Genomic DNA, 26,427 nt, shown 5'->3' on the forward strand with positions numbered 1-26,427 from the left:
AAAGAAGAAGTGAAATTATTCTGTTTGCAGATGACATGATTATATACATAGGAAATCCAAAAGAATCCTCAATAAATCTCCTGGAAGTGATAAATGAATACGGTAAAGTAGCAGTATGCAAAATCTATAGGATTTCTATACACTAACAATGAACAGACTGAGGTAGACTTGAAGACAACAATCTCATTTACAATAACCACAAAAAATATAAGATACCTAGAAATAAACCTAGAAGAAGAAGTCAAAGACCAAAGAAGTCAAAGATCTCTACAAGAGAAACTATTAAACACTAAAAAAATAAATAGAAAATGAAACAAAAAAGTGAAAGACATCCCATGTTCCTGGATTAGAAGAATTAATAAAATATAAATGTCAGATTAATTTACAAATTGAATGCAATCCTGATCAAATTACCAGAGATATTCTTCACAGAATTAGAAAAAAAATCATAAAATTTGACTGGAATAATAAAAGGCCCCATATCACTAAAGCAATACTGTGCAAAAAGAATAAAGTAGAAGGCATCTCAGTCCCTGACCCCAAATTACATTACAAAACTGTGATAATCAAAACAGCATGGTACTGGCAAAAAATAGTCATGTAGACCAATGGAAGAGAATAGAGAACCCAGAAATTAACCTCAAAACATATAGTCAACTGATTTTTGACAAAGGGTACAAGACAATCCAGTAGGAAAAAAGAAAGTCTCTTCAGCAAATGGTGCTGGATATCCACCTGCAGAAAAATGAAACTAAACCCCTATCTCTTATCACTAATAACAATCAACTCAGAATGGATCAAAGACATAAACAGACAACCTCAAACTATAAAACTCAAAGTGGAAAACACAGGGAAACTCTTGGAGACATTGGAGTAGGCAAAGACTTCTAAAATAAGACCCCCAAAGCACAGGCAATCATCCCCAAAATAGACAAATGGGATTCATCAGGTTAAAAAGCTTCTTCACACCAAAAGAAACAATAATTAGAGTGAAGAGACAAATTGCAGAATGGGAGAATATTTGCCAACTCTACCTCAGATAAGAGACTGATAACCAGAATATACAGGGAACTCAAGCAGCTTACCAACAAAAAGATAATCAATCCAACTAAAAGATGGGCAAAGGAGCTGAAGAGACAACTCTCCAAAGAAGACATATAAACAGTCAAAAAAAAAAAAAAAAACATGAAAAAATGTTCAACATCCCTTATCGTAAGGGAGATGTAAATCAAAACACAATGAGATCCCTAGCCCCAGTCACAATAGCTAAGATTAAAGAAATAGAGAATGATAAGTGCTGGTGAGGCTTTGGGAAAAAAGGGAACCCTCATACACTGTTGGTGGGAATGTAATACAACCACTGCAGAAAACAATATGGAGGCTCCTCAAAAACCTACAAATATACTTACCATATGATCTAGCAGTTCCACTCCAGGTTATATACCCTAAGGATAGCAATAGACACTGGCAGAAAAAAAATTTGCACATCCATGTTTATTGCAGCATTATTCACAATTGCCAAGACATGGAACCAACCTAAATGTCCACAAACTGATGAATGGATTGGAAAAGTGTGGTACATATACACTATAGAATACTACTCAGCCATAAAAAACAATACCCTGGCATCTGATAGAAAGAGGACAAATATGATAGGTTGAATGCTAAAGGAAGGAAGCCTGACTATGAAAGAGAGGCATCGTATGTCCCCCCTTAATATATACTGAATGTCTGCACTCTATGGTAGAAACTGAAAGACTGGACAGTATAAAAGCATGGAGAGCGTGGATACTAGAGCAGTATGGGAAGGTAATGGGCAATGGCGAGGACAGGACTAAGGGAATCAAGGGGGAAAAATAACCATAATAAAATAAAAAGCAGAACATTTAACAAACACAAAAATGAAAATCTGTTGATGATAATGTATATGGGAATATCTCTATCTTTGACTGGGCCAATGTGCAGGGTATTCAGGCTGGGAAAACTTGTTTTGTATGCTATAATGGTGTACTGATTAAATGTAAAAAAATAAGAAAAAAAGAGAGAGAGAGAGAGAAACCAGCAATGCTGCCAAGTACACACATCTGGGAGTGATGACAATACCAGAGACTGAACTTGACTCTCTGGATAGGCTCAGGGAAAGGGAAGGCGGGTACAGACGAAGACTATATGGTCTTAGTTTTCAATGAATGCGGACTAGCAGGGGAAGTCTGGACAGAGCAAATGTTAACCTAAGGGAGACTGTATTAAGGGCTGTAACTGCCGTAATCAATGCTGTAGTAACCGCGCTGGCAAGAAAAATTCATTCTCACAGAAAAGAAAGGAAAGGCCTTTCAAAACTGGCCTCAGATCTTGGCTTTAGGTCGAGTAATAATTCAACAGGTGGAAGTGGGAAGTAGGGGACAGTTCTTGTAGCAGGAAAAACCTGAATAAGGTAAGAGTAGAGGGAGGCAAGTCTTTGGAGCCTGGGGCAAAGCCGATTATAATCCTTATTTAAAAAATTCAGAATGGGCCAGCTCTAAGGCATGGGGATTGGGGTTACGACATCCAGATACTACATGGTTGAGCCCATGGTTCGAGTCCCAGACCTTGAACACACAGAGCACATATGCATGTGTGCCCCAAATCCCAACAGAATGGAGGAGAAGCTACTATGCCCTAGACGGGTTGATTTCTCCTTCTCTTTCTCTCTGTCCCTCTGGTAAGTACATGGACCCTCTGGCAAAACTTTTCTTTTTAAGAGAGAGAGATTTTTGCTATAGAGCATGTGCGCTCGCTGGAGAGACAGAGAAAGAACATGAGATATCACCCCCTCCCAGAGGGATGTCCACGCTACAATCCCTTCTTCTCCGTTCTCTTGGGATTTGGGGCATGCACACACATGTGCCCAGTGTGAGTTTATATAAGCTGCTGGGTCCAGGACTTGAACCGTGGTCAATGATGTGGGAGTCCACTGACATAACCATTACACCATCTGTTGGTCCCCCTCTGGTGAAACTTAAAAAAAAAAAAAGTCAAATTAGTATTACCATGCTGGTTTACAAAGTCCTTCTTCTAACACTGTCTCATTTTATCTCATGTCCACAGTGAGATCAGCAAGTCTGATCCGGATTGACATCTAAGGGCACTGACACTCTGTCACTCAACGGCATGGGACAGAGCCAGCAGTCACACCCAGCGTTAGGCCCCATGCCCGAGCCTTAGTCCACTCTTTACCAAAGAGATAGGACAAAACCAACTGTGTGAGATTGAACAGAAATTAAAACAAAGACATACATTTCGGTTTTAAAATGTCCAGAAGTGCAGGATTGTAAACACCTAACATGGTGTCATTTCCAAGAATAAAGGGCAAGGTACCTGAGGACCACCGACTCAACAAACGCTCATAAACACGATGCCCCAGCTACTGGGTTCTCATGCCGACACAGCGAGCGAGCGTGGTGAGGAATGGCCCTCCTGTAACAGGCAGCCAGCATGCGGGCCTTGAGGTCAGACAGCCCTGTGGTCTGAGTTCCAGGCTTGCCCCTGCTAGCACTGAGGGCCAGGGACTGGAAAGCACCTCACTCGTCTGAGCTCAGTTTCCCCACTGACGCTGAGAGGGCTGCTGGAGGCTGAAGGAGGAAGTGCAAGCACATCCTGCTCGTGTCAGCCTTGGTTAGCGCTCACCGTGGCTCTCTGCCAAGGTCGAAACACACGCGAGAGACCGCACTCAACTCTCAGTCTCACATCGTGAGACGTGCTGAGAAGTGATAGAACATTTGGGGAGGGGATCAGGATAGAGAAAGCACCAGCCGTGCAAGTCTGGACACTGGAAAGCCCAAGTTCTGTCCTAGTTTTCTCTAACTAGCTCCGTGATCTTAGGCAAGTCACAACTTATTGGTGACTCAAATGCTGCCTGTAAAGTGATGAGAGCTGAGATACGAATTCCAAATGACTTCTGAAGTCCCTTTCGGCTTCAAAAGTTAAGCTTTATGAATCCTGCCACGTGAGGCTCTTACGGAACTGGATTTTCCAAAAGGAGATGATCAGGAAGCGCCATGCTATAGTTTATAAATACAGTAAAAGCAGTCACCTAAACATGAAATGTGTTTTTCTTTTTCTTTTTTCTTTTTTTTTTTTTTAGAGACAGAGACAGAAAGCGAGAAATTCCTCCCTGGAGGGGATGGCCATGCCACAATCCCTTCTCCTCCATTCTCCTCCTGGGATTTTGGACACGCACACACGCACACACACGCCCGGAGTGAATTTAAGCTGCTGGGACTCGAAGTCTCAGACTCGAACTGTGATTGACTATGTGGGAGTCCAGCAATGTAACAATTATGCCATCTGCTGGGCCCCGAAATGTGTTTTAGAAGACAAAACTGGAAGAGGAAGACCAATAGGAGACTTAGAAGAAAGCAGACTTTGGCTCAGGACAAGGAAAGAACAACTTCCCAACAATAACAATGATCCCATTGCTGACCCCAAAGCTGACCACTAGATTGTGAGATCTTCGAGGGCAGGACTGCTGTATTCACATTGACACAGCCGGCGCCCAGGCCTGTAACTGGCACGTAGGAAACTCGTAAACCATGGATGGATGGATGGATGGATGGATGGACGGACTGGGGGAGGGGAGCAGGGAAGGACGCAGGGAGAAGGGAGGAAAGGGGGCGCTGCCTCGGGAGACAGTGGACTCCCTTCTGGGTGTGTTCAGGCATCAGCTGGATGCCCATCTGTAAGTGGTGCTGCCGAGTGGATTTCTACGCTGTGTAGGAGGTTCCACTAAAGGTCTATGTGATATTTATTCCCTCGCTTCTCGCCCCACTAACTCATCCTACATCATTTGTCAGATTAATCTTCCTAAAGGACAGTTCTGTTGATGTCACCCTCCCACTCGAAAATTTTCAATGGCTGCCCATTGCCTATTTAATTAAGTCTGCAATCCTAGCATCTGAGGGTTTCATTCCTACTTGCACTTAAAGATTTTTATTCATGTTTTTTTCAAACTCAGCTTGGATATATCCTCCCTCAAGAAGCTGACTACTCTTCACCCTTCCCCCACACACGGTCTATCCAAACTGTGTCTAAGGCTGTATACAATTACCCACAATTACAACGCTTTTGGCGATAGTTCTTTCCTGTGAGACAGTGAAGTCCCTGAATGAGGAAGGAATCTTTATCCCTGGACCTCCAACAAAGCAGCAGAGCACCTGACTTTCATCAAACACTCAATAATAGGGACAGTTCTTGTAGCAGGAAAAACCTGAATAAGGTAAGAGTAGAGGGAGGCAAGTCTTTGGAGCCTGGGGCAAAGCCGATTATAATCCTTATTTAAAAAATTCAGAATGGGCCAGCTCTAAGGCATGGGGATTGGGGTTACGACATCCAGATACTACATGGTTGAGCCCATGGTTCGAGTCCCAGACCTTGAACACACAGAGCACATATGCATGTGTGCCCCAAATCCCAACAGAATGGAGGAGAAGCTACTATGCCCTAGACGGGTTGATTTCTCCTTCTCTTTCTCTCTGTCCCTCTGGTAAGTACATGGACCCTCTGGCAAAACTTTTCTTTTTAAGAGAGAGAGATTTTTGCTATAGAGCATGTGCGCTCGCTGGAGAGACAGAGAAAGAACATGAGATATCACCCCCTCCCAGAGGGATGTCCACGCTACAATCCCTTCTTCTCCGTTCTCTTGGGATTTGGGGCATGCACACACATGTGCCCAGTGTGAGTTTATATAAGCTGCTGGGTCCAGGACTTGAACCGTGGTCAATGATGTGGGAGTCCACTGACATAACCATTACACCATCTGTTGGTCCCCCTCTGGTGAAACTTAAAAAAAAAAAAAGTCAAATTAGTATTACCATGCTGGTTTACAAAGTCCTTCTTCTAACACTGTCTCATTTTATCTCATGTCCACAGTGAGATCAGCAAGTCTGATCCGGATTGACATCTAAGGGCACTGACACTCTGTCACTCAACGGCATGGGACAGAGCCAGCAGTCACACCCAGCGTTAGGCCCCATGCCCGAGCCTTAGTCCACTCTTTACCAAAGAGATAGGACAAAACCAACTGTGTGAGATTGAACAGAAATTAAAACAAAGACATACATTTCGGTTTTAAAATGTCCAGAAGTGCAGGATTGTAAACACCTAACATGGTGTCATTTCCAAGAATAAAGGGCAAGGTACCTGAGGACCACCGACTCAACAAACGCTCATAAACACGATGCCCCAGCTACTGGGTTCTCATGCCGACACAGCGAGCGAGCGTGGTGAGGAATGGCCCTCCTGTAACAGGCAGCCAGCATGCGGGCCTTGAGGTCAGACAGCCCTGTGGTCTGAGTTCCAGGCTTGCCCCTGCTAGCACTGAGGGCCAGGGACTGGAAAGCACCTCACTCGTCTGAGCTCAGTTTCCCCACTGACGCTGAGAGGGCTGCTGGAGGCTGAAGGAGGAAGTGCAAGCACATCCTGCTCGTGTCAGCCTTGGTTAGCGCTCACCGTGGCTCTCTGCCAAGGTCGAAACACACGCGAGAGACCGCACTCAACTCTCAGTCTCACATCGTGAGACGTGCTGAGAAGTGATAGAACATTTGGGGAGGGGATCAGGATAGAGAAAGCACCAGCCGTGCAAGTCTGGACACTGGAAAGCCCAAGTTCTGTCCTAGTTTTCTCTAACTAGCTCCGTGATCTTAGGCAAGTCACAACTTATTGGTGACTCAAATGCTGCCTGTAAAGTGATGAGAGCTGAGATACGAATTCCAAATGACTTCTGAAGTCCCTTTCGGCTTCAAAAGTTAAGCTTTATGAATCCTGCCACGTGAGGCTCTTACGGAACTGGATTTTCCAAAAGGAGATGATCAGGAAGCGCCATGCTATAGTTTATAAATACAGTAAAAGCAGTCACCTAAACATGAAATGTGTTTTTCTTTTTCTTTTTTCTTTTTTTTTTTTTTAGAGACAGAGACAGAAAGCGAGAAATTACTCCCTAGAGGGGATGGCCATGCCACAATCCCTTCTCCTCCATTCTCCTCCTGGGATTTTGGACACGCACACACGCACACACACGCCCGGAGTGAATTTAAGCTGCTGGGACTCGAAGTCTCAGACTCGAACTGTGATTGACTATGTGGGAGTCCAGCAATGTAACAATTATGCCATCTGCTGGGCCCCGAAATGTGTTTTAGAAGACAAAACTGGAAGAGGAAGACCAATAGGAGACTTAGAAGAAAGCAGACTTTGGCTCAGGACAAGGAAAGAACAACTTCCCAACAATAACAATGATCCCATTGCTGACCCCAAAGCTGACCACTAGATTGTGAGATCTTCGAGGGCAGGACTGCTGTATTCACATTGACACAGCCGGCGCCCAGGCCTGTAACTGGCACGTAGGAAACTCGTAAACCATGGATGGATGGATGGATGGATGGATGGACGGACTGGGGGAGGGGAGCAGGGAAGGACGCAGGGAGAAGGGAGGAAAGGGGGCGCTGCCTCGGGAGACAGTGGACTCCCTTCTGGGTGTGTTCAGGCATCAGCTGGATGCCCATCTGTAAGTGGTGCTGCCGAGTGGATTTCTACGCTGTGTAGGAGGTTCCACTAAAGGTCTATGTGATATTTATTCCCTCGCTTCTCGCCCCACTAACTCATCCTACATCATTTGTCAGATTAATCTTCCTAAAGGACAGTTCTGTTGATGTCACCCTCCCACTCGAAAATTTTCAATGGCTGCCCATTGCCTATTTAATTAAGTCTGCAATCCTAGCATCTGAGGGTTTCATTCCTACTTGCACTTAAAGATTTTTATTCATGTTTTTTTCAAACTCAGCTTGGATATATCCTCCCTCAAGAAGCTGACTACTCTTCACCCTTCCCCCACACACGGTCTATCCAAACTGTGTCTAAGGCTGTATACAATTACCCACAATTACAACGCTTTTGGCGATAGTTCTTTCCTGTGAGACAGTGAAGTCCCTGAATGAGGAAGGAATCTTTATCCCTGGACCTCCAACAAAGCAGCAGAGCACCTGACTTTCAGCAAACACTCAATAATAATAATAATAATAATAATAATAATAATAATAATAACAATAGCAATTGATTATGACTTGCCATAAACCTGGCTCTGTCAAGCTGCCGATAAGCATTCTCTCGTTGGCTCTGTGTCACCACTTCGCTGCCTCCAGTAAATAAGCAAGGAAGCAGAGGCTTACGCGAGGACCCATATTTGCACAGGACGCGAGCCAGCAGGTGGGGGCTGGATTCAGCCCTGTAGTGCACGAGTGAGTCATGCGTGTGATCCGCTCAGAGCGCAGCTGTCCCTGCGGCCAGGCCATCCACGACAGCCAAAGGCCTTATCATTTGCTCATCCCACACGCATTTGCTGAGCCTCTAGGGGAAGAGTTCCGTTCCTGGAGTTCCTGACCTCAAGCAGCTTTCCATCTGCTTTGTGAAACAAATCAACAGTTACAGCGCAGCACAAGGGAGCTATCAGAGAGGCAGGCACCGCGAGGAAGAGCCCTCAATCCTGCCCAGGAGACGGGACCTACGTATTAGTAATCGCCACTGATTTCCAATGATGCCAAACACATCTTACTACAAGGCTTTACAAATCAATCCACCGCGGCCTCGCCAGATGACGGTGCAGTGGCTGAGATCGTGGCTCTGGGGTCAAAGCGCCAGTGTTCAACTCTCTCAGGACTGCTACTTTCTAGCGGTGTGCCCTCGGGCAATACTGACCCTTTCCGTGTTGGCTCTGGAATCTGTAAAGTGAGAAGGGTCCTAATCCACAGGGGTGCTGCAGTGATTAGAAGATTAAAGCAGCCAGCCTAGACATGGCAGTTGGTAGTATATTGACATGGTAGAGACTGCAGTGCTGAAAGCCACACGGCCGACCCCAGTTCAGATCCCCAGCCTGGTCAACCTGAAAGATGTCAGGAGTGCACACACATGCCCGAGATCCTAATGAACCCGAGGACTGGAGGAAAAGGGATCGTGGCATCGTAGGACACCATGGGGGGTCTCTCTCTCTCTCTCTCTCTCTCTCTCGTGTGCACATACACACACTTTCTACCGTGAATGAAAAAATAAAGGGGCCAGTAGGTGGTGTGGTGGACTCCCACATGGCTGACCACAGTTCGAGTCCCAGAGCTGGCAGCTTGTTTTCTCGCTTTCTCTCTTTCTCCCTTTCCCTCTCTGGTATGCGCACATACCCTATAGCAAAATTCTAAAATGCTAATACTAATACTAAATAAAATTAGGCAAATCACTCTTTTAAAAAATAAAAAGTTAAAAAAATGAAAGATTAAACCCTGCAAGGCACCAAGAGTACTTGGCATACAGTGTTACACAATTTTACTTATTAGTAAGTAGGTGCCCAAGAGCACAGGAAGAAAGCATCTGATTCCAATGTCCACCTGCACGGCAAACAAAGCCTTCTTCAGGAATGCACCCAAGCCAAGGTGATGTTTGGGCTGAATTCTGAAAGGATATGGGAGAGGACATAGTTAGCAATGAGAACAGCCAACAACCAGTTGAGGAGCCTTTAAAACTTCACTAAAATCATTAAAAAAAAAACACAAAAACTATGCATGGATTTCAGAAAATTTCTGCACCGAAATAAACGCATGCTTGAATTCCATTCTCTCTGAATTTTTGCAAGTCCCTTGTCCCGCGCGCGCTATTGCTGCACCTACTGCTCCTACTTTTCTCTGCCAGAAACTCCTTCTCCAGCCGTCCTGATCACTGGAATCTTATCCGTCAGTCAAAGCCATCCCAACAGACTTCTTCCAGGAAGGCTCCCCTGACCTCCCTCCCACGTTGACACTTCTCTTGTCAAGGTTACTCTTGTCTAGAGTTGAAACTTACACAATTTCATTCATACGAGCATGCACACATAGGCACCCACCTGAACAGATACCCACAGGGCTTCCAGAACGCCTCACACTCATCGAGCTTTTTACAGCACACAGGCAACGTGCCTCAACTCCAGTTCAGAGATAACTGTTCTACTAATTGCCGTTCCAAAGCTGAAATTAGAAACCATCCGCAAACTACTGACAGCGCCACTGGAAACAATATTTCCTACTCATCCTCCTTGATCATCTTGAATTTCTCACGGACGGGGGAGGTAAGCTGTGATTGATTACTTAAAACAGAAAGGCCATCTAAGTGGTTAAAAAGACAAAAAAGAGAACTTGAGACAAAGAAATCTCTACCCACCCAAATACATATTTATCCAAAACTGACACATTTGCTTCCTTGGTTTCCCACTGAAACTGGGGTGGAAGAAAGTGGGAAGGAGTTTTCTGTTAAAAATGATCACAAACATAATGAGAACTTCCTAATGCCTGCAGATGTCAAATATTGCTATTGTTTGACTTTAAAGCAAAAAGAAATCTTATTTTTCTCAAAGCCGGTGTTTGGTTTGATCAAATACCTCAAGAATATGCATTCAAGCAGGAACGTAATAAAGGGTCAGCGAGGAAGCACGGAGAAAAGGCCCCAAACAATGGCGAAACTGCGCAGTTAACGGATAACGGATCAGACTGGACAGACACGGATTCCATTTCTTTTCTCTCTTTTGGTCCGATCAGATAAAAAAAGGGTCCATCTGACCTGTGGTCATGAGATACGCAGAAAGACCAAAACGGGCTCAAAATTAGATAATCATCCCTCCTTCAAGTTATTAACCGGGCATCTGAGCACTGATTAATCTCTACTTGTTATAGGTCCTCTTATTTAAAAAAAAAAGGGGGGGGGAGGGTGTCCAGATGGTGACACTGAAGAAAAACCCAATGCTCTGCAAGGCCGACCCACACGGGAAATTTCCAGGTTTCTGTCTAGAGATGTCTCTGGACATGCTGAGACCACATGACCTAGGGCTTGCTGAGATTGCAGGTAGATCAGGGTGTCAAGATTTTTGTTGGGGAGACCAGCAGTGAGCATAATGGCTATGTCGCTGAACTCCCATGTAGTTGACCATGGTTTGAGTCCCAGACCTGGTGGCTTAAACTCACGCCGGGTATGTGTGCATGCGCACCCAAGATCCCGAGAGGAGAATGGAGGAGAAGGGATTGTGGTGTGGCCATCCTCCCTAGGGGGGTGATTTCTCTCTTTCCATTTCTCGGTCTCTCTCTTTCTGGTGAGCGCACAGGCCCTACAGAAAAAAAAAAAAAAAAAACCTCTTCAAAAAAGATTTTTGTTGGGGATACTGCCTATCCATCCTTCTCTCTTGCTCACTCAGCACTCAAAGAAGAAATAAATAAATAAACTTAACAACTAACCAAACAAAGAACAAAACTTGTGCAGTGCATTGGGAGCCAGATTCTGTGTGGCCGACTATGGACCAAGCTTTGGCCCTGGTGGCTTGAAAAACATGCTAGGTGTATGTGCATGCCAAAATCCTAGTGAGATCAGAGAAATGGAGAAAAAGAACTGCAGTGTGGCCATGTCCCATGACAAGGTTCTCTCTCTCTCTCTCTCTCTCTCTCTAGTGAGCGCACACACCTCTCAGGCATTTAAGGGGGGGGGAGCTCAAAAATAGTTACAAAATTATCACCAAAGGGAGACTAATGGGTTGGGAGAAGTTATTTTACACATTAACTTATTTTTAACAACTTCAGGTTGTTCCATTTTGATGCTAAATAAGACCTTTTTTGGGTTTCCGAAAGCCAGAGTAAGGCAGGAACAGAGGTAAGGTGTAATCAACGAGGGGACTGAGTACGGACGGTAATTTTTAAAAGAAAGGGCTGGGGCCAGCAAGTGGCAAGATCATTAAGGAGCTGGACTCCCGCACAGCCCACAGCTGACCAGGGGAGGATGGAGAAGGGACTGTGTTGTAGCCAGCCCACCTGAGTGGTGATTTCTCACGTTTCCTCTCTCTGTCTCTCCCACGAGCGTCCATGCCCTATGGCAAAAACCTCTCAAATAAAATAAGAGACAAGAGTAAACAAAAGAAAGAAAAGGCCTAAGGAATGGTGAAGGCAAACCTACTAAACTAGGTTCCACTTTCCTCCCGACGGTCTAAAATTAGATACCTCGCCACTGCCGTCTTTCTTTAGCTAAAAATGATGTTACCGCAGACCTGCACTGAAGTGTTCTCATCCCATAACTGCCTGACAGTTAACTTCACAGCTAACCAGACGTAGAGAATTTAAGTCTAATAAACATCCCAGTGGACTTCATGAAATCCCATTGCCTATACAAAGTACCTGTCTATAAACCCAAAAGTTCATGGACATTTTAAGAGTAATTTAGGCTACAAAAATGCCTTCACTTTCATCATGCAAAGGTCCATTGTTAGTAAAATAATTAGAATTAGCACTTGTTCCTTCTGGCACAGTCTAAATCCCAGTTCTCAGAGACTAACAGGACATTTCCAAGATTTCCCTGAAGATTTCCTCTGATTTTGGATGTCTGACATCCCTGGTGGTATAGCAACAGACCCAGGATTTGAACCCTGATTCCGAACTCTGTGTTGTAGCTATGTTCTCTAAATCCACTTCTCATCGTCTGCCAGAGCCGACAGTCCTATTACAATAAGACAGGGGTCAGCCAGCAGCATGGCTGGAAACACAAGGCTCTGTGATGCCGGACCCATGTGGGAAGGCCTCGGGTTCACAGCCCAAGGCCACTCAGTACACTGCAAGGATGCACCTGTGCCATGATGCAAGCCTGCTGAGACTAGGGGCAGGGTCGTGGCATGAAGACTGTGGAGGTGACTCTCCCTCTGTCTCTGTATCATAAAATAAATAAATAAAAATAGGTCAAATCGCATCAGTCCTCTGTTGGAAATTCTCCCTTTGCTTTCCCTCCCGGAGTGCAAAACGAAGGCCCCAGGGACTTCCAGGTCCCCACATATTCTGCCCCTGTGCCCTCCGCTTGTGGTTTCCTTCGCTCCTCCCCTCCGGTCCTGCTGTCCTCTGTGCCCAAGGCCTCTCTGCAGCAGCTGGCCCCTGGCCTGTTGTGCTCTTCCTCCAAATAGCTGCCGAACTAGTAGCTACACAACTCCGGCCCCTGATCTCTGCACACAGGTCTCCCTCCCTGGGGGCTCATTTGAAATGGCGTGTCTCTTAAGCTGTCTATTGTTTTGCCTGGGGTACTCGACACTTTGAAACACAAGGAGCAGTTGATTTATTTACTGTGCTTCTGGGGTGTTGTCTGCCTCCTCAGCTAGAGTGTGTGCTCCTTGAGGGCCAGGTTGTGTCTGCGTGGTTCACTCAGGGAAGTCTCAAGGGCCTAGTATGTGGCAGGTGTTCAGTGAATATGTGTAGAATGAATGCATAAGGTATTTTACTGGGCCAACCCCAGTACAGTGGTCAAGTGCTGTGCAGAGGAAATCAGATCCAACATGGCTGACCGTGGTTCAAATCCCAGCCCAGTGGCAACATGTGGGGCATCCGTGTTTACATGCCCAGGATCCTGATGGGATGGAGAAATGGGAGTTCTAGCTCTCTCTCTCTCTCTTGCATACACATCCCCTCTGGTATTAGGGGAAAAAAAAAATCTTCCATCGCTCTAATTTGATACAATCTCATGAGGCATTTAGTTCTCCCTGCCTGAAAACTGGAAACTGGTTATCTCCCCCTCAGAAACCAACCCGAGAAGATGAGTTAACTCAAGTTCAAAAATGAGTGACTGCCACCGCTTAGTGAGAATTTCCCGTGCACTAGGTACTGCGTGTTACACACGTTCTCATCCCGTCTTCACCGAAAGCCGGTAAGCAAGGCATTATTATCCTAATGTTACCAAAAAGGAACCTTAGGCTTAAAAAGATAAAATAAATAAAGCAAGATCACACGACTGTGAATGCCTGGCTGGGCTTTCTGCAGACCCAGGGCTGCCCAGAGTCCCATTTGGCCTCTTTCATTATCAAATTAATTCTCTTCTTTGACAGCACCAAGTAACAGCATGACCTCATGGACGTGTCCCACAGACTCCAAGGTGCAGTACATTATAAGGAGAAAACTCAAACTAAAGAAAGTACACATGATGTAATTTTGTAAAAGAAGTTGTATTTTTATAGTAAAATGTATAGTCATCCATATAAAATCATATGACTTTTTTTTAAAGATTTTTGCCATAGGGCGCATGTGCACACTGGAGAGACAGAGACAGACAGCGAGTGGGAAAGTAAGAAGTCACCCCTCGGGGGGATGGCCATGCCACAATCCCCTCTCCTCCATCCTCCTCTTGGGATTTTGGGCACACACGCACAGGCGTCCAGGGTGAGTTTCAAGCTGCTGGATCCAGGATTTGAATCGTGGTCAACCATATGAAAGTCCAGCACCTTAACCATTATGCTGGTCTCAACATATTTTTTTAATTGGTAGAGGGTGCATATATTCTCCATTATCTCTCTCCAGAGACACAGAGAGAGACAGAGACAAAGTTCCCTCCAATGGGGCATGATCACATTGCAAATCATTTTCCTCCATTTCTCTTTCCTGTCAGGATTTGGGGCATATGTGCACATGCAACCGCCATGTTTTTCAAACGGACAAGGCCAGGGCTAAAAACATGGCTGGCCATGTGGGATCTGGCTCTCTTAACCATGGAGCTATGGGGCTGGCCCTATTCTCACTTCTGACAGCAGTATAACCAAACCGACCACAGCAGAATATAGCAGGGAGATGGATTCAGATCTGCTCTCCCCACAACTGCTGTGTGACCGGGAGGGCCCTGACCTCCTCACTGCGCCTCAGCACACAGCCCAAGTTATCGTGCCAGCCTCACGTACTGCCACAGTCCTTAGCATTAAACGAGAAAAATCTAGGTGCAGAATTAATGAATCTCTAGAAGAAAGACACTCTGTGAGTCAGTTATTCGTTGATTGCCCTTTCTGAGGTTGGGAGGAGGAGCTTAGAGCCTGAGAGTAAAATGTCTAAGTCAACACAGACAGCTGGGTCCAGCAGTTCTCAGAGGGGCACAAGAGTTCGGGTTATTCTGTGATAGGTTCTTTCCTCTGAGTCATCCCCGTGGTGGACCAAAGTCTCAGTCGACACGAAGCCACAGGGGAGACGAGGTGTATGAGCAAGTTTCCGGAAGAGTCAGCTACTCTTTCGAAAAGAGGTGAGAGTCTAAACCACCCACCCACATGTTTGACTTAGAATCGGCTGAGTGGCTAGGTAAGGCAGGTAAGGGCCAACCAGTGGCCACTGTCACCACCTAACCACGATGAACGAAAGAGGGAAAAGACCAACCCAGGGTCCTGCTTTTCCCACATACTGAGGGGGCGTGGGGATGCTTTGTCACCTGACTGCATGATTCCAATACAGTTCATCACGTCTTCTCATCCAAATCCACCCCGTGGCTTCTCAACCAGATACGTAGCCCACGACCACATTGGCTTCACCTTTCTGAAATGGGAGGTGGCAATCTCAGTGACTAAGGACAGAGGTAAAGGAGAACCGAGCATTTTGATGTTGGAAATTGCCTGATCCGGGACCGGGAGTTCGCGTAATGGCTATGTCGCTGGACTACCATGTAGTCGACCACAGTTCAAGTCCCGGACCTGGCAGCTTAAAACTCATGCTGGACCTGTGTGCGTGCATGCCCAAGATCCTGAGAGGAGGATGGAGGAGAAGGGATTGTGGTGTGGCCATCCCACCTGGGGGGTGGATTTTTGCTTTCTGTCTCTCTGGCAAATGTACGGCATCCTATAGCAAAAATCTCTCTCTAAAAAAAAAAAAAAAGGAAAGAAAGAAAAAGTGCTGGATCCAGATGATATATGACACTTAAGGGTAACACATGGGTAACTGAAGTTTTTCTTTTACTTATTAATTCTGTATTTTAAATTCAAAGACCTAAAATTAGCTTACACATAAATGCTGAGAATTTCTTTTGTGATCACTTAAAAATCCCAAAACTTTAAAATCTCTGCTTATATTGTTTTAATCAAGATAAGACTCTTAATTTTATAGGTTTATACCTTGCAGGAATCTTTTTTTAAGAATTATTTTTTAAATTTAATTATTTATTTACTTTAATTTGACTGGAGAGAGGCACAGAGAGAGAGGGAAAGTGAGAAAGCAAGTCGCCAGGTCTGGGACTCGAACTGATGTCAGCCATGTGGGAGTGTCCAGCACCTTAACCACCACACCACCTGCTGGTCCCCACCTTGCAGGAATCTTTACTTTATTAATCATGTAAAATAAACAGGCTGTTGGGACCAGGCAGTATTGCAACTGGATCTACATGGGAAAGGGCCTGGATTCGCAGAGTACGTGGGTATGGCCGTGATCCAGGCTGGCTGAGATGGGGGGAGGATGATAGTGTGGAGACCCTGGGTGGGGTCCCTATCTCTCCTTCTCTTGAAAGAAATAAATGAGCTTTAAAAAAAATAAATAAACTCAACAGGCTGTCTTTAAGGAAAGATTCTCAGTTAGAAGCCTTCATAAGTATTCTGGAACCACTCTGAGAGCTGCCTTGACACATGCATGTCTTGGGGGGAGGGGTGTACTTAGGATCTAACCATACTTAAAAAATAGCATTGTCGCTATGGAAGCAGCTCTAAATTCTGACTGTTTTTCCTTCTGCTGGCAAAGGCCATATTCTTTATCTGCAGCTTTCCTTTCTACTGGAAAGGCTCTGACAGTAATCCCCCTCACCCCTCACGCGTAGCACGCCCTGCCTTGTCTACGCAGTCACCTTCCCTCTTCCTGTTCAAGCATTGCTTTTTCAGCTGAGCCAGAAACACGAGAACAGAGTGTAAATCACCCAGAATTCAGACACGCACATAAAAAGTGACTTTTGTCCCCTTAGTTGTTCATCCCTGAAGCAAACATAGACAAGGCACATCCAGGTCCTTGTCACTCCTTACACTGGCCTCATTACAATCTTCCATTTCCCAGACTCTTCGCTGGCAACTTGTCAACCAATGTCATGGAATAAGTGTGAACCACTTTTGGAGTTTTTTATTTTGGAAGTTTTTAAAATTTAATTAATGTATTATTATTATTCAATTTGACCAGAGATAAAGATAAAGAGAAAAAGAGAGGGAATGAGAAAGCAAGTTGCCAGTTCCAGGACTCAAACCACAATCAGACAGGTGGGAGTCCAGTGCCCCCAATCACCACGCCACCTGCTGGTCCTCCAATTTTCATTGTAAAACAAATGCATTCAAATTTGCCATGCAGGACCAGCAGGTGAGGCGCTGGACTCCCATGTAGTTGACTGTGGTTTGAGTCATGCTGGGCACATGTGCACACGTGCCCAAAATCCCAAGAGGAGAGTGGAGGAGAAGGGATTGGGGCGTGGCTATCACCTTGGGGGGTGAGTTCTCACTTTCTGTCTCTCTGTTTCTCTGTGTCTCTCTGGTGAGCACATGCACCCTATAGCAAAAATCTCTCAAAAAAAAAAAAAGAAAGAAAAAGATAGATAGATATAGATATAGATATAGCCATGAAGAGTGTGGGCTGCAACCAGCTGCAGTTGGCAGCAGTAAAGCAACACTCCCTGATGCCGAGGCCACATAGAGAGTGCTCAGGCCTAGAGTGAGCACATGCATGCACGCCTGTGATCCTGGCTGTTGAGACCAGGGTGGATCAAGGCATGGGGACCCTGCTGGAAGTGTCTGTCTCTTTTGATCACTGTCTCTCTATGGCTCGACCGCTCTCTCTTTCGTAGAATAAATAAATAACTAAGAACAAAAGAAAAAGACTATGAGCCTTTCAGAATGACAGCCTTTAAAAACAGGCACTTCATAATACAACGAGGAGGATTGCTCAGATTTGTTTGAAATGCTTCCTTCTTAGCTGCCTGCAGGGTCTGCGACCCGTTGCAGCTGCTCAGGGACAGTCACTTGTCTTTCTTTGAAGACAGATTTGATTCTGGGAAGCAATCAATGGGCCTCTGGAGCCAGGTTTGCACAATTAGGTCGGCAGTGATGTTGAGTAAGGCTGTTTTTCATAAAGTTGAGGTGTAACTGTGAAGTCATAAAACCGGTTTTCTCATGAGGATCCTAACCTGATACTAAAGGGAAATTCAAAAGAAGAGTTCCAGAAATGTTTGGTGAGAGACAGTCTTGTTTTTTGTTTGTTTTTGGGAAATATTGGGTTGTCGGAAAAGTCATGACGTGTTTTTCTATGCACAAATGCATCACGACTTTTCTGATGACCCAATATATAAATATTTACATAGAATATCTATAAATGAATGTTTTGTGAACATTAATTAGAATGTGAGCATAGAAGGCAGCTGGCAGAAATTATTCATTTTATTTAATATGTACATTAAATATAAATACAATTTAACTGTAAATCGTTTTTATATTTATAAAGATAATAAATATATTATTGAGTATAAGTATAAATTTATATGAAGCTCTGGGAAATAAACCAGAGAAACTTCCCATGTGTCATATATGAATATATAGATATATAATATAAAACATAAATACGTATATATTAAATAAAGTTAGTGATTTATGCCAGCTGCCTCATATTCTAACATTCTGATTAATGATCATGAAACTTCTTCTTTTCCCACTGTCATTCTCATAAATTAAAGTCATCCACTGTCATGGAAACCAAATATTAAAAAAAAAAATTATTCCTTTGAGGAGCAAATGATTGAGTGAAAGAAAATCCTTATTTAGCATCTTAGGATTGAAGTGACTTTAAAGAGCATTCATCCATAAAGTATTTATTTAGCAAATACTAGCAGAGAGACAGAGATAGTCAGTTCGCCAGGAGTCCCAATCCACATCCCCTTTCAATAAATCATCTCTTTAGGAAGCTGAGTTTTCTCCTGTGAAGATAAGTTTATCTCTGGCCATCTTTTTAGCCTAGGACAATTATTTACGTGTTATCCAAACTGTTTTCAATATGTGGAAGGAACAGGGCTTCCTATTATACTCCCAAAGAGAAGACCTGGGCATGATCTTACTCTACGTCTCGATACGAGAATGTTCCCCACCGTGGAGGGATCAGCACCTCTCTCCTGTGGCAGTCCAGCCGACACCGGCAGCATTGAAGTCCTACACCAGGTAAATTTGCTTTCTTGAAATCACCACTGCTCAGGAAGGGTGATGTTTCCCCATCTCCTGCTCCTACACTGAAGTCAACGGACAGTGCCGATCACGGTCATCTCTGCAAGGTTCTTGGAAGTAGGGAGCTGATGTGACAGAGACACAAAAACGCAGAAAGGTGGCTTTCTAACTTCACTGACCTTCACCCCATGGCCCCTCGGATCTTGTCTCTTCTCTTCTGTTTCATTTTTTAAAGGGCTTTTCAACATCTACTAAATTGATTTCATGACTCGTGAATGGGTGACCTCCCACGTTAGGAAAGTGCTGACCTACGCCATGCGTTTTGGACACTGTGGCCCGTAGTCCACCTCCCTCAGAACAGAACATGCAACACAAGCACATTCCGGCAGCAGGTCCCTCCCAGACTGACTGCAACCAAACCTCGGTTGGAAAAGCCCAGAACTGTCATTTCGATAAGCTTCTTCTGTGATTCCAGTATGCACTGAAGTTTGGAAACCAGTCTAGACCATTGTGTAGTCATGAATCATAAGGAAAATACAGCCGAACTCTGTCATCTGCAGTGTCACTTTCTACTACCGTGGTACAGTATAAAATATTTTGAAAGAGAGAGAAAATTCCCATAGCTTTTATTACAGTATAACAATATACTGTAACACAGTTGTGCATTTAGGTATTTAGTTACTGTTAATCTCTTCCTGTGCCTAATTTATAAATTAAACTTCATCATACAGATGTATGTTTAGGAAAAAACATGGTATAAACAGGGATCGGTACTATCTTCAGTTTCAGGGGTCCACTGGGGGACTTGAACCATATCCCTTGTGGACATGAAATCCAAAAAGGCCAAAGTGACTTCCAAGTCACACTGATAATTAATAGCAAATGCAACAGTGGGATCCCAGCATGCTGTCTTCTTGGTTAGTGTTGTTTAAACACATGCAAGTCCTTTGACTACCCATGCCCGACTCTAACCCAGTATCCCATGACTCTACCTAACAGTCACGCTCCAGTACTTAGCACAGGGCCAGTCTGGGTGAGAGCCATAGGAACGTATGTCTTTTTTTTTCTTCTGGTTTACTGTAAGGAGTGTGCATTCACTGAAGAGAGAGACAGAGAGAGGGAAAGTCAGAAATCGCCCCTCCAGAGAGGATAGCTACACCACAAGCCCTTCTTCTCCACCCTCCTCTCGGGATTTGGGGCACGCATGTACACACACCCAGCATGATTCTCAAGCTGCCAGGTCTGGGGATCGACCTGCACTGCTGCCTGTGATCCAGCACCTTAACCTCCATGCCATCTGCTGACCCTGTCTTATCGTTTTTAAAATGAAAGTACAAAACAACAGGAGCCAAACCCCACAAGCATGGCCAAGACAAATGTTCACGGCTGAGTCCAGTGTGAGGCTTAGGCGACGGGGAAGAGACACTGCTGGTCGTAAGTCACACCGATCTGCACCAATGTGGTAAGTATCGATCTTCATCGAGTGCACCTCTGACCTAACACGACAAATTATCTCAAGGGCTGAGAAATGAAATAATGGGAGCAAAAGTGGTTTGTTTGCCCTCCACACAAGGTGAGAAGAAAACCATTACAGTAATGATTCAAAGGTGACTGAAAAAAATCAATGAACTGGTAATGAGAAAGATTAGTTTTAGTTCCCAAGTCACAAAACTTACAAATGGTTCTTAGATGTTAACTAAGAAACAATATCAACAAAAAGCAAGTCAATCCAGGCACTGAATAGAGCTTGCAGGGACAGCCAGTGGCATGGTGGTTAAGGTGGCTAAATTTCTAGATTCTGCAGTTGAGTCCTGAACCCAGTAGCCTGAGAAACACTCCAGGCCTGTGTGCATACCTAAAATCATGCAAGGAGGGAGAGACCGAGGAGAAGGGGTTGCAGTGTGACCATCCTTCATGGTGGGTGGGGGGGTGCTTTCTCACTTTCCTTCTCTCTCTCTCTCTCTCTCTCTCTGGTAAGCCCATGCACCCTATAGTAATAATTTTTAAAAATTAAAAAATAAAGTTATGTCTAAGAAAATTAAGGGCCAGCTCTGTGGTCCGGATGTTAAAGTAGCTTGACTCCATATGGCTGATGGCATGGTTCAAGTCCCAGATCAGCAGCCTGAGAAAAAAGCCAGGCAGGTATGCATGTGTGTCCAAAATCCTCAAAGGAGGGAAAAATGGAGGAGAAGGGATTGTGGTGTGTGTGTGGGGGGTGCTTTCTCTTCTCTCTCTCTCTGTTTCTCCCTAGTGAGTTCAATGCCTTCTAGAGCGCACATGCGCGCGTGCACACACACACACACACACACACACACACACACACACACGAAAGAAAAGAAAAGGAAATGATAGGATCAAACATTTACTGCCGAATCCATAGTCTGGTTAGGCTTTCCGATATTTTCCCATCAGAAAAACTCCTGCATTTAGTCCTGGTTCTCATGGTCAAGTCTGGGGTCCAGGGACAGTAAATCTCACAGTAAGACCACTGTCTGGTGGGGATTCTCCCGGACATTTACTCTCTCTTCCAGAAGCCCAAAGATGGTTTAAGGCAATAAGGTCAAACCAGTTCAATATGCACTTATCGAGCAACTATTCACTTCCTGGGCAGAGTTACACTCTAGGGAAACGGGAAGAGTGACTCTGTAGCCCTCAAATCACATCTCCTATTGCAAAGGCCATCAATGTGTACAGTACGTATTATGTTATTGTTATAAGTTACACAAAAAGGTACACAGTGGTCAACAGGCTTACCTGGACGGAAGAAGGAAGCACCTGCGGTGTATACACAGAGTGGAATTTTGTTCTGGGAAACAGCCAGTGTAAGGCACAGTGAGCCTTCCTTACCCCTCCGGTCTGACACTGACACTCCACGGCTCCCCGCTGACTTCCCAGGGAAACTCCGAGAGAAGTGGTGAAAGAGGCCTGAGGACGCCCCCCTCATGCACATGGGCCCTGTGTTTAAGGGTAGAAACCCGTCTTCACAAGGTCCTAGGAGAAGGCTGCATGTCCTGTCACGCCGATCCTGTCCCTCTCTGAGATCCCACAGTGAGCCGGCCAACCCTGTCTCAGGGCCTCAGGCTACCAGGCGCGTTTCAGGAACACACTCCCCTCGAGCGGTCGGCTCTGACCACAGCGCCTCCAGAGATTTACTGCCTTGCTCTGCAGCCAGTCAAAACAAGAAAGACATATCCTGCAGCCTTCGAACACATCAAGGAGCCTAGGAAAAACAAGTCTGGCTTCATTTACATGTTAATGCAGGACCTATACGCTGATCCAAAGCAACTACTCACTCCCTGATTCTGGTCACCCCTTCATACTGTGAGATTTGCGATGTCCTTGGGAAAGCAATGACGTATTTTTCTACGTTTTTCTATGCACAAAAGCATCATGACTTTCCCAACAACCCAATACTTCCACTAAATTCTAGAACTAACCGCAAACACGCTGCATTTTTATGGGGATGTGAGGACAGACTTCATGGCTGGAGTTGGACGGCAAAATGTCTTCCTTCCCTGGGAGAAATCGTGACACCGCTCAGAGCAGATGCTGCGGGATCACTCCAGAATCACTCCAGAAACATGAGTCCACCGAAGAGATAAGGGAAGCACAGCAGAGATTAGATTCCTTTTGCTGGCTCGGAGGGTCTTAGGAGGACTTTATCCTGAGAGTTAGTTCCTCCAGATGTGTAAAACAGGGTATCTTACAGCGCTCCCTGCCTGCAGTCATCAATCGGATTACTTCCAGAAAAGGCTCAGGAAGAAATCTGCATTTTTCCAAGCAAAATTAAACTGTCGTCACTCAGTGTCCCTTCACAAAGACGAATTTCTCTGTATGAGCAGCAGGAACAACCACACTTGCCCAAAGCCATGAAATAGTTTTACATTATAAGTGAAGCTTGAAACTGGTAATGCGTTCCCCCTTCACAGGGTTACGGGAAACCCCGGGCGAGAATGCAGACTACCCTTAATATGAGAGGTTTTCAGAAAGTTCATAGAAAGGGACCAGCAGTTAGCATAATGGCTATGTCTCTGGACTCCCATGTAGTTGACCGTGGTTCGAGTCTCGGACCCAGTGGCTTAAACTCACACCGGGCGCATGTGCATGCATGCCCAAGATCCTCAGAGGAGAATGGAGGAGAAGGGATTGCGGCGTGACCATCCCCCCCTGGTGGGTGATTTCTCACTTTCTATATCTCTGTCTCTCTCTGTCTCTGGCGAACACACGCGCCCTAAAGTGAAAACCTCTCAAAAAAAAACAAAAAAAACAAAAAAGAAAGTTCATAGAAAAGGCGTATGATGAAAACATGATGGATGCATGGATTTCAAAATGTTTTTCACCAAAGTAAATGCATACCTCCTTTTTAAATTTTCCAGAGGATGCATGTGCTCTCCTGAGAAAGAGACAGAGAGACAAAAAGAGGGAAAAGGAGAAAGCACCTCCCGGTAGGGTACAGCCATACCACGATCACTTCTTTCCCCATACTGTCATTATTCTGGGCACACAGGCACATGTGCCCAATGCGACTTTCAAGCCACGAGGGCCAGTATTCAAACAGCAGTCAGCCCTGTGGGATCCAGCCCCCTTAATCACTAGGCTACGGGGTGGGCCTCAAATTCATACTTTAACGCCATGTTACCACAGATTTTTAAAGGCTCCTTACATAATTAAGGAGGGCCTTATAGAATGCATTGCTGGATATTAACACGCTCTGGTTTCATCTGTTTGATCTGATTCGTTTTTATCTTGGTTTGTCTTCATTACTGCGTTGCTTTAAGAAACACGCAAATGAATGAGTACCTCAGCATTGATAATCCTACACGAGGCTTCCTCGAAGAGGTGTTCCCCACCTGAGTGAGTTCCCAAACATGGAAAACACATTCACAGAACCCTCGCCTACCACTGACGTGTTCAGCACACACCGCTTACCTAAGAAATCCCCTCTCTGGCCCACTGACAATCCCGGTTCCACTCTGAGATTGTGCTGGATAATCAACAGCTATATCAAACAATTTCTAAATATGAACTAATCTGCCTAATTTTATGTACTCGTACTATCAGGAGAGCATTGAGTAAGTGTTGTACCTCACACCTGGGTCTGGGATGAGGTAAACCTGGTGACCCGAAGACAAACTTTAGCCATAACGGAATGCACAGAAGCTGAGAGCCTGCCAAGAACTGCACATACCCAATCACCCTGAATTACACTGGCTGAAAGAAAAGGTGGCATGAAACTCTCCACACCCTATTCTGAAAGTAGCATGGAAAGTTGCCCAGTAGCCACACTCCCTGCAAAACACAAATACCTACGCTAATTTGTTTTGTGATCATTAAGAAGGGAGTCACGTCCCCTAGTCTTGTGGAAGAACTCTCTAGAGCCTAGACAAGCTGGCAGGTTTTCCATCCTCCTTATAAGCCAAAACCTGAAAATGAGATGGGACTACACAGATACCTGCATTTGATCACAAAATTTCCCATCAACCACATATATATTTGTGTTTAAACAAAACAAGCAGTCAAGAAGACATTTTCTCCAAATTGGAACTATTTTGGTTACATTATCTCTGTAGGATTTTTTTTCTTTTTCTTTTTTGTTTTGTTTTGTTTTGAGTTTGCAATAGGGCATATGCACTTGCTGGAAAGAGACAGAGAGAAAGAGAAAGGGAAAGTGAGAATTCACAGCCCACCCCAGGGGGGATAATTTCTCCTGCCATCCTTTCTCCTCCATTCTCCTCTCAGGATTTTGGTCAGGCATGGACATGTGCTCAGCATGTTTTTCTTTTCTGAGAAATTTTTGCCTTGAGGCACATGTGCTCACCAGAGAGAGAGAGATAGAAATCAACTCCCAGGAGGGATGGCCACACCACAATCCCTCCTCCTCTCGGAATTTTGGACACACACACACACACACACACACACACACACACACACACATGCTCCCAGCATGACTTTCAAGCCAATGGTCTAGGACTCGAACCACAGTCTGCCACATGGAAATCTAGCACCCTAACCACTATGCAACATGCTGGCCCCCAGTGTGCTTTTCAAGCTGCTGGGTCCAAGACTCAAATCTCAAAGTCAGCCATGTGGAATCCAGCCATTTTAACCTCGCACACCTTCTGGCTCCTATTTCTGTAGGATTTTAAAACTGCCTGAGAGAAGCAAGCCTAATAAATGCACAGATTTAGGGCAAAAAAAAAAAATTTTTTTTTGAGAGGTTTTCACTATAGGGCACATGTGCTTGCCAGACAGAGAGAGACAGAGAGACAGAAAGCGAGAAATCACCCCCCAGGGGGGATAGTCACGCCACAATTCCTTCTCCTCCATTCTCCTCTTGGGATCTTGGGCATGCACGCACACATGCCCGGCGTGAGTTTTAAGCCACCGGGTCCGGGATGCGAACTGAGGTCGACTACGTGGGAGTCCAGCAACATAGCCATTACGCTAACTGCTGGTTCCCGGGCAAAAAATATTTTTGGCAAATTAACCTTTCATTACATCACACAAAATTAATCCAAAGGATATAGTAGAAGAAAAATCTGAAAGCTAACTACAAGTTCTTATTCAATCCATCACATAACATTAGCAACCTTCATCCACATAAAATTCATTACAATTCATTTCAATTTACAGAAATATAACCACTTGGAAACAAACTGGTTCTCATTGTTACAGCCTCACACCCAAACCAAGGCCAAATCTTAGGCCGTTCCTGTTCTGTTAAAAATTCACTCAAAATGATTCAGTATCTTCGTAAGTTATGACAAAAGCATAAAATCCAAGATACCTAACTGGGAAACATCTCTTATCTTAGCATAAACTCTCCTCTAAAGATAAATTCTAACTTCCTAAAACATACAGATATAATTCTCTGGCTGTTGTTTCTACACTTTTATTTCCTAGGTAAACAAATGGACTTTTTATCTAACATACTTCCTTTTTTGTTATTGTTTCTAATCAGAACAATAAATTCTTAAATAAGAGGAACTTTGCAGTATATTCACCAAACATTATTTTAAATTTAAGATCAGACACTTTATTTCAATTTACATTGAAAAAAAAAATTTCCTACGGTCCCTACACTTTCTTCTCCATGAAGTATGTCTAATATATCACTTTTATTTCTCATAAGTTTGCCCATTTGTCATCCTTTGTCCCTGTGCTGCTGTATGTCTCCCTGCCATTATACAAATTTAAATAAATGTCTGATTCTCTTGTTGGTAGCTACTCTACAGGGCTGCAAGAGAAAGGGTATAAATAAGTGCAAAGCCAACTGGGCTGGGGTAGCTTAGAGTAGTGAGATATTGTCCAGTCACCCACAGAAAAGGAAAATGAAACAATGAATACGCAGAGCCCCTAGAGTCACCATAACATTTCATTTGATTTGGTTCATAGTAGAAGAAGGGTTGAGAAGATGAGGTTGGGCAAGTGGACCAAAGTGCTCACTCTGA

The sequence above is a fragment of the Tupaia chinensis genome, unplaced genomic scaffold, assembly GCF_000334495.1.
Source record: "Tupaia chinensis unplaced genomic scaffold, TupChi_1.0 Scaffold000112_1, whole genome shotgun sequence".
NCBI lineage: Eukaryota > Metazoa > Chordata > Mammalia > Scandentia > Tupaiidae > Tupaia > Tupaia belangeri.